The sequence below is a fragment of the Neophocaena asiaeorientalis genome, unplaced genomic scaffold (genome assembly GCF_003031525.2).
Source record: "Neophocaena asiaeorientalis asiaeorientalis breed wild unplaced genomic scaffold, Neophocaena_asiaeorientalis_V1.1 scaffold156, whole genome shotgun sequence".
Taxonomy (NCBI): domain Eukaryota; kingdom Metazoa; phylum Chordata; class Mammalia; order Artiodactyla; family Phocoenidae; genus Neophocaena; species Neophocaena asiaeorientalis.
This window is the reverse complement of record NW_020173773.1, coordinates 561,732-569,969: the sequence shown is the minus strand read 5'-3', so window position 1 is coordinate 569,969 and position 8,238 is coordinate 561,732.

The window sequence follows — 8,238 nt, the reverse complement described above, 5'->3', positions numbered from 1 at the left end:
GGCCCCGCCCGCCGCCGGGTCCGCCCCCGCGCTGCCCGCCGAGCAGGTGAAAGTCCCCGAGAGCGCCGCGCCCGGCCCTGCCCGCGTCCAGCGGCCAGACCCTGGGAACTTCGCCCTGGCCCTAGGCAGCCGGGGTCTCAGGAACCCGGGCTCAGTCCTATTTTTGTTTCTGGCAGTCAGAGTCTGAGCCAAGCTACTGATAGCAGCAGCGGCGCCTTGGATTTTCTGTTTTTGTTTTTTGTTTTGGGAGGGGGAGGGGCGTTGTTTATTGTTTTGTTTTTATGTTTTACCAGGAAGGCCCAAGTCCTGGCCCATATATATATATATATATATATGCAGATCTAAACTGAGAGTCCCCTTTTCTCTGGAGAATCAAGACTGCACCCAAATGGGAGAGTATCGCAAGTGCTTTGTGTTCGTCCCTTTGAGCAGTGATTTGTGACTTGCGTATTGGGGGGTTATGGAGATGCCTTTGGGGATGGTGTTAGTATTTAAAAGCCATCAGCCTTGTGGAAATGGAGTAGGCCAAAAAAGAGTACTAAGGCCAAAAGAATCCATCACCTTTTTATTTTCTTGAACAACCTATAACCGGGTATGGACAAAATGAGCTTCCAAGTTATTTCTGTCTTATATTATTCTTCCTATCTTAGTAAGTGCTTGAGTTCAGTGTGCCTATTGTTAAAAGGAGGCCCATTCACTTTTCTCCTTTACATCAAGAGTTTTTTGCCAGGCAAAAATGTGCAAAGGAGGAGGCCAAAGGGGCAGTTACTGACCAATTATTTAGTATCTAGCAAACCCCATGGGTAGAGGTACATGATAACTATGATTTACATGGCTTAATGTTACCCCAGAGTCACCAAAAGCAACCAAACAGGCCGGTGCCAAGGCCAGCCCAACCTGAGATCACTGAGACCAGATGGTCAGCTCCTCTGTTGAATTCATCAACTTAAACCCACTTTTAATACCTTGTGGACACATCCACCCAGGGCAACCTGAAACCTAAACGTCATTGACTGTTTGTTGTATAGTCAAGGTTTGGCGTCACCATAAAGCATCACAATGAAATTACTTGCAAAAGGCATGTCTTCCTATACTATTTCAATGATAAATTTATGTAAGAGAATGCATTATTGCCATAATTATATTTCTGATTTTGTCCCATAGTGCTAACATACAATTGCCCTTTCCTATATATTGCCTACTCCCTATCTGCTGAAATTACTGCTCAAGATGTAGCATCTTCTGGGATAGCTCCTTATATAAAATCAAGCTGATGACTAAAATTAATCACATATATTATGGTGTATAGACTTTATTCATAAATATTAGTAAGAACCAAAAATAATTTGCACTGAGGAAATGCACCACTAACCTTTTCATAAATACAGGACATGAAAGTCTAATCAGGCATGTTTGACTCTTTGAATGTCACCGTGGCTTTAATATGCATCATAATGCACTCTCTAAAACCTGGCACAGGAACTCAACAACTAAAAGGCAAGACCTTAAGTACTTCATTTACATCTCATATTCCCTCCTGAATTTAAAAAGTCTTCTGAACTCCAAATGGCCTTTTTTTCTAGATTAACTTGGGTCCCACTGGACTGCTACATTTATCAGAATTTCATATCTAACTCTGTAACACATTCTTTGTAGACCAGACACAAAAAGCTAAATCCCCAAAGATATTTCAGGATCTAGTATAGAGACTACTACATGGTAGACATCCAATAATTATTTATGGAATTGAATAATAATAATAGCTAATATTCATTGAGCTTTCTCTATGTGTCAGGCATTGTTCTTAGAGCCTTGCCTGTATTATCTCATGTATTATTCACAACAACCCTTAGGTAAGCCGCATTTTATGAAGAAACTGAGGCAGAGAGGGCTGCATAACTTGCCCAAGGTCACACACTTAAATTAGAAAGAAGCCAGAATTTGAATCCAATTCTTTGTCAAGAAGCGTTTCCATCGGCCTGGATTGTCATGAAAATCTTCTTTCTTATGGCAAACGACATGCATATCAAATGCAGGGTCCATGTTTTATTTAGGTGTATTTTGTTGCTAAGCTATATTTATTCCACTTCAGTTAGGTGAAATGTTCCCAGAAGAAGAGGACTGTCCTCTGCTTTGGCCTACACCTACTATAACGTCAGAGCCACACAGGCACAAAAACACCCTTCTTCCAGAAACAATGGGCATCCAAAGTAATTTCCTTTTTTTTAAGCAGTGATTTCAATCTTGTTTTTGCACCTTTAAATACAAGTTTTTTCCAAAAAAAATTTCCAAATTTTTTTTAAGTTTTATTTCTTAAAGTGAATGATAGGTATGTGTATCACTTTCCATATCCGTCTGTATTTTAAACATTGCACAATACAATTTTAATATGAAGTACATTTAATTAAAATATAAATTGCTAAAGCATACAATACTTCCTATGTTAAATTTTATTAAAACTTTGTTTAAAAATGAATTGGAAAAAATCCTAACACAGAACTTTAGAACTGGAAACTACTCAGAGATCCTCTAATCCAGCTCCTTCATAAAACCAAAGGAATAGAAACCCAGAGAGGTTAAGTAATTTGCCTAATCATCACTATAGACTAGATCTCCTAACTCAGTAATCTTTTCATCACACGAATATGGGTTAAAAATAAATTACCAGCAAACTTTATTTGTAGCACACAGTTGGAACTGAGAAAATTAATTGGCTTTTGATCATAAAATACCTGCTTTTCTATGCTGAGCACTTCCTGTGCATTGTCTCACTTGACCGTAAGAAGCAGGTACTATCAGTATCCACATTTTACAGATGAAGAAACTGAGGCTGGCAAGGGGAATAGCTTGTGTAGGTCATAGAGCGGGAAGTCCTAAGACTCCTTTCATGACTATAACCAACAAAGAATGAAGAGTATGTCAGCTTGCTCAGTACTGCTCAGATACACACACAGAACTCACAAAATCTTTATATAAATAATAGTATTAAATATTAACAACATGTAATGATTTCTTTCCATTAGCTAACAGTTAACTCCAAAAAGCTCCAATTATTTTTTCATGGCACCATTTTTACCTGACACTCTTTCCCCAGGCATATAGATTTAGAAATCATTAGCCCATTTTAACCGGTGGCAGTAAAGATGTTAAATGATTTCTCTGCCACCCCCCAAACATCCTCTATCACTAATAGTCTCTGATCCAAGTTTGGCTTATTATGATCTTTTCTTATGTAAGCAAAAATTTAGGATGTTTGCCCCATAAAAAAGATTATTCTTAAAGGTATCCCATATTCTGATGCTGGCCTACATCTTTTTCCCCTTAATTGAAACTGACTCCCCCACTTAACCCCCTTTATAAGGGCAAGCCGCATTTCCTATTGAGTCACTTATTTCTGTTTTAAAGGTAAATCTTTCTACAAAATTATGCAAGTTATATTTTTATAAATGGAATACTTTTTCTAATCAACTCCCAGACAGGTATAACTTTTGGGTTCCAAGCTTTCCTCAACAGCTCACTAGTGCGGGCAAAATTAGAGGAACAGGGAACGCATGTTGAGTGGGAAGAAGTGGCAGGAGATCCCTCCCTCCGTAGCACTTTCCTCACACACCCCAGGACCAGAAAGGCATGAAACAAACAGATCGAAGGGTATGGCTATTTTCAGAGGGCCTGCAGACTGCTTAACAGCCTTCTTCCTCTTGGAACACTTGTGGAGAATTAAGAGATCTAGAGAAAGGAACAAGATCTGAAGAATTTTGAGTTGAAGAAAGAAGGCTGGGTTTCCCTTTTTCTTATACATTCTACTAAGAATCTCTCTTGGATGGTGTAGCCATTCCCTGCTTCTAATTCAAAAGATTCTTTTTCAAGTTAAAGTTAATAGCTGGGCTTCTTAGCCCTGCTTAATATTTCAGGTGAGAAATATTTATTGATTTGACAGCTTTTGGTCAAAAAGCCTTTCCATCAAAGGCAATAAAATAATATTTAACAAATATTCCTGCTATAATAGTTTCCCAGGGGTAGCAAGGGTTATAAGAGAGGTATATACACCTTTAATGCAACAGACACTTTTAAGTGCAGAAGGTAATCTAAGTATGATCAAAGTAAAAAGTGAGAGGCACCATTTCTAAGTGTCATGGGAGGAAGGGGAAGGAGAAAACTCACTAGGGCCAGCATGGTCAGGAAAGACTTCAAGAAAGAGGTGAAGGGCTTCCCTGGTGGTGCAGTGGTTGAGAGTCCGCCTGCCGATGCAGGGGACACGGGCTCGTGCCCCGGTCCGGGAAGATCCCACATGCCACGGAGCGGCTAGGCCCTTGAGCCATGGCCGCTGAGCCTGCACGTCCAGATCCTGTGCTCCACAACGGGAGAGACCACAACAGTGAGAGACCCACGTACCGTAAAAAATATATATAAAAATAAAAAGAAAGAAAGAAAGAGGTGAGGCTAATTATTAGAAAAATGCAAGAAATGCAGATCAATGAGGTACCACCTCACACCAGTCAGAACGGCCATCATTAAAAAGTCTACCAGGGTAGACGCCTCTCAAGCCCAGGCAAAGTCCCTGGTGCACTGGGTGGCGCAGGTGGCACAGATGGCCTGGCTCTGACCCAGAGGACACCAGGCCACCCTGTGCATCTCAGGCCACTGCCCTGCCCCTCCAGCAGCTCCGGGTTCCCATTGCTGCACACCAGCTGGGCGGTTCCAGGGATTTCGATGTCCATGTCTTTGGGGGACCATTACTTCACCTGATACATGCTTGTGGGATCTTGGTTCCCAGGCCGGAAGTTGGGCTCAAGCTCCTGTGGTGGGAGCTCCAAGTCCAAACCATTGGACTAACAGAGAACCTCAGACCCCAGGGAATATCAATCAGACTGAGGCCTCCCGGAGGTCATCTCAGCACCGAGACCCAGCTCTATCCAGCTGCCTGCAAACTCCATTGCTGGACGTCTTGGGCCAAACAGCCAGTAAGACACCACCCATCAAAACAAAAAATTAAATGACAAAATAATACGTTACAGACGAAGGAGCAAGGTAAAACACCTACAAGACCAAATAAATGAAGACGAAATAGGCAACCTACCTGAAAAAGAATTCAGAGTAATGATAGTAAAGATGATCCAAAATCTCCGAAACAGAATGGAGAAAATACATGAAACATTTAACAAGGGTCTAGAAGAACTAAAGAGCAGACAGTGATGAACAACACAATAACTAAAATTAAAACTACTCTGAAGGAATCAATGACAGAATAACTGAGGCAGAAGAATGGATACGTGAGCTGGAAGATAAAATAGTGGAAATAACTGCCAAGGAGCAGAATAACGAAAAAAGAATGAAAAGAACTGAGGACAGTCTCAGAGACCTCTGGGACAGCATTAAACACACCAACATTCAAATTATAGGGGTCCCAGAAGAAGAAGAGAAAAAGAAAGGGTCTGAGAAAATATTTGAAGAGATTATAGTCAAAAACTTCCCTAACATGGGAAAGGAAATAGTCAATCAAGTCCAGGAAGCACAGAGGGTACCATACAGGATAAAGCCAAAGAGAAACATGCTGAGACACATATTAATCAAACTATCAAAAATTAAATGCAAAGAAAACATATTAAAAGCAGCAAGGGAAAAGCAACAAATAACACACAAGGGAATCCCCATAAGGTTAAGAGCTGATCTTTCAGCAGAAACTCTGCAAGCCAGAAGGGACTGGCAGGACATATTTAAAGTGATGAAAGGGAAAAACCTACAAACAAGATTACTCTACCGAGCAAGGATCTCATTCAGATTCGATGGGGTAAATAAGACCTTCACAGATAAGCAAAAGTTAAGAGAATTCAGCACCACCAAACCAGCTTTACAACAAACGCTAAAGGAACTTCTCTAGGCAGGAAACACAAGAGAAGGAAAAGACCTATAAAAACAAACACAAAAGAATTAAGAAAATGGTAATACGAACAAACATATTGATAATTACCTTAAATATAAATGGATTAAATGCTCCAACCAAAACTTACAGACTGGCTGAATGGATACAAAAACAAGACCCGTACAAAATAAGACCCGTACAAACTAAGACCTGTACAAAATAAGATACAAAAATAAGACCCGTCTCTTGCTGTCTACAAGAGACCCACTTCAGACCTAGGGACACATACAGACTGAAAGTGAGAGGATGGAAAAAGATATTCCATGAAAATGGAAATCAAAAGAAAGCTGGAGTAGCAATTCTCATATCAGACAAAATAGATTTTAAAATAAAGACTATTACAAGAGAAAAAGAAGGACACTGCATAATGATCAAGGGATCAATCCAAGAAAAACATACGACAATCATAAATATTTATGCACCCGACATAGGAGCACCTCAATACATAAGCCAAATGCTAGAAGCCATAAAAGGGGAAATTGACAGTAACATAATAATAATAGGGAACTTTAACACCCCATTTTCACCAATGGACAGATCATCCAAAATGAAAATAAACACAGAAACACAAGTTTTAAAGGACACATGAAACAAGATGGACTTAATTGATATTTGTAGGACATTCCATCCAGAACAACAGAATACACTTTCTTCTCAAGTGCTCATGGAACATCCTTCAGGATAGACCATATCTTGGGTCACAAATCAAGCCTTGGTAAATATAAGAAAATTGAAATTGTATCAAGTATCTTTCCCGACCACAACACTATGAGACTAGATATCAATTACAGGAGAAAAACTATAAAAAATACAAACACATGGAGGCTAAACAATACACTACTAAATGACCGAGAGATCACTGCAGAAATCAAAGAGGAAATTTAAAAATACCTAGAAACAAATGACAGTAAAAACACGACAGGGGTCTTCCCTGGTGACGCAGTGGTTAAGAATCCACCTGCCAATGCAGGGGACACAGGTTAGAGCCCTGATCCAGGATGATCCCACAGGCCACGGAGCAACGGAGCCCGTGCACCACAACTACTGACTCTGCTTACTAGGGCCTGCGAGCCACAACTACTGAAGCCTGTGTGCCTAAAGCCCATGCTCTGCAACAAGAGAAGCCACCACAATGAGAAGCCCATGCACCGCAACGACAGTAGCCCCCACTCACCACAACTGGAGAAAGCCTGTGTGCAGCAAAAAAGATCCAACACAGCCAAAAATAAATAAATAAAATAACTAAAAAAAAAAAAAAAGAAAACATGATGACCCAAAACCTATGGGATGCATCAAAAGCCGTTCTGAGGGCTTCCCTGGTGGCGCAGTGGTTGAGAGTCCGCCTGACAATGTAGGGGACATAGCGATAGAGTCCTACCTCAAGAAACAAGAAAAATCTCAAATAAACACCATAACCTTACACCTAAAGCAATTAGAGAAAGAAGAACAACAAAAAAAAACAAAACCCAAAAGTTAGCAGAAGGAAAGAAATCATAAAGATCAGATCAGAAATAAATGAAAAAAAAATGAAGGAAACAATAGCAAAGATCAATAACACTAAAAGCTGGCTGTTTGAGAAGATAAAAAAAATTGATAAACCGTTAGCCAGATTCATCAAGAAGAAAACAGAGAAGACTCAAATCAACAGAATCAGCAATGAAAAAGGAGAAGTAACAACTGACACGGCAGAAATACAAAGGATCATGAGAGATTACTACAAGCAACTATGTGCCAATAAAACGGACAACCTGGAAGAAATGCACAAATTCTTAGAAAAGCACAACCTTCTGAGGCTGAACCAGGAAGAAATAGGAAATAAGAACAGACCAATCACAAGCACTGAAATTGAAACTGTGATTTAAAATCTTCCAACAAACAAAAGCCTAGGACCAGATGGCTTCACAGGTGAACTCTATCAAACATTTAGAGAAGAGCTGATCCTTCTCAAACTCTTCCAAAATATAGCAGAGGGAGGAACACTCCCAAACTCATTCTACGAGGCCACCATCACCCTGATACCAAAACCAGACAAAGATGTCACAAAAAAAGAAAACTACAGGCCAACATCACGATGATCATAGATGCAAAAATCCTCAGCAAGGGCTTCCCTGATGGTGCAGTGGTTGAGAGTCGGCCTGCTGATACAGGGGACACAGGTTCGTGCCCCGGTCCGGGAAGATCCCACATGCCGCGGAGTGGCTAGGCCCATGAGCCATGGCTGTTGAGCCTGCGCTCCCGGAGCCTGTGCTCCGCAACAGGAGAGGGCACAATAGTGAGAGGTCCATGTACCGCAAAAAAAAAAAAAAAAAAAAAAAATC